The following is a 1,007-nucleotide window of genomic DNA, read 5'->3' as shown; positions in this document are numbered from 1 at the left end:
TTAACAGAGACTTTCACTTATTGAGGACTTTTACTTTGGCTTTTACTTTCTGCTGGTCTATTATGGCTTCAGAGTTATTGGTACTGTAGGTGAACAAATATCTGTTTTTGTTTGTTTTTTGTGGCAGTTTCAATCTTAATGGACATTGTATTATTCAAATTAAATTTGAGAAGAAGGGAAGAGTAAAATGGCTTCAAAGCGTGGGGGAACTTTCCCTCCCCCTCAGAAAGGCTTGAGCTCTTCTTCTCCAGCTGTACAGATATCACAGCAAACAAAACCTACTCCTCCACCCTCTCCTCCACTGCCAGCTTTAACACTGAAAGATTTACAAGATGCTTTAAAAGACACTGTTAAACAGTTTGAACAGAAACTTGAGGAGAAACTTGAGGAAAAACTTGAAGAAAAAAATGCTGAGATGAGAGATGATATAGTGTTTGCATTGCAAGCTCTGGCTGATAATGTAGATCGTGTTGCAGTGCGGGTTGATGAGGTGGAGGAGCATATTGAAGTGATGGAATTTAGAATGGGCAAAGTGGAAGAAAATACAGATATAAATCAGAATGAGATTCTTATGTCTCAATTCAGAGAAATGGAACATGCGCTGAGAATAAGAGGGATAGCTGAAAATGCTCAAGAAAATCTGGAGGAGGAAATTGTAACAGAACTAGCTCTGGTTTTGTCCTGCCAACCTGAAGATCTAAAGAAAGAAGTGGAAAAATTGTTCAGGGTCAATTAATGGGTGGCGAGACAGAAAAATCTTCCAAGAGATGTAGTGATTTATTTTTCAAAGAAGTCAATCCGTAATGAAATTATTCAGGCTTTTTACAAACAAAGATTTCAAATTTTAGGCCAAGACGTGATAATTTTAAAAGAAATACCACCTAAGATACTTAAAAGAAGAAAAGATTTTGCGTTCTTGGCTGAAGAATTGAAACTGAGACAAATACAATTCAGATGGGAGATACCAGCAGGTATAATGGTTAATTATATGGGAGTCCGCTACCGTC

General features: G+C 37.2%; 1 protein-coding gene across 1 annotated transcript in view; it reads right to left on the bottom strand.

The window, feature by feature from the left end:
• AKAP13 (A-kinase anchoring protein 13) overlaps nucleotides 1–1,007 on the bottom strand; it is a gene marked incomplete at its 5' end in the record, with an annotated part of 64,526 nt that overhangs the window by 13,261 nt on the left and 50,258 nt on the right. The gene's annotated exons all lie outside the window — the stretch shown is intronic.

Source organism: Protobothrops mucrosquamatus, unplaced genomic scaffold (assembly GCF_001527695.2).
Source record: "Protobothrops mucrosquamatus isolate PMUCROS unplaced genomic scaffold, P.Mucros_1.0 scaffold72, whole genome shotgun sequence".
Lineage (NCBI taxonomy): Eukaryota > Metazoa > Chordata > Lepidosauria > Squamata > Viperidae > Protobothrops > Protobothrops mucrosquamatus.
This window is presented reverse-complemented; position numbering and strand designations above follow the sequence as displayed.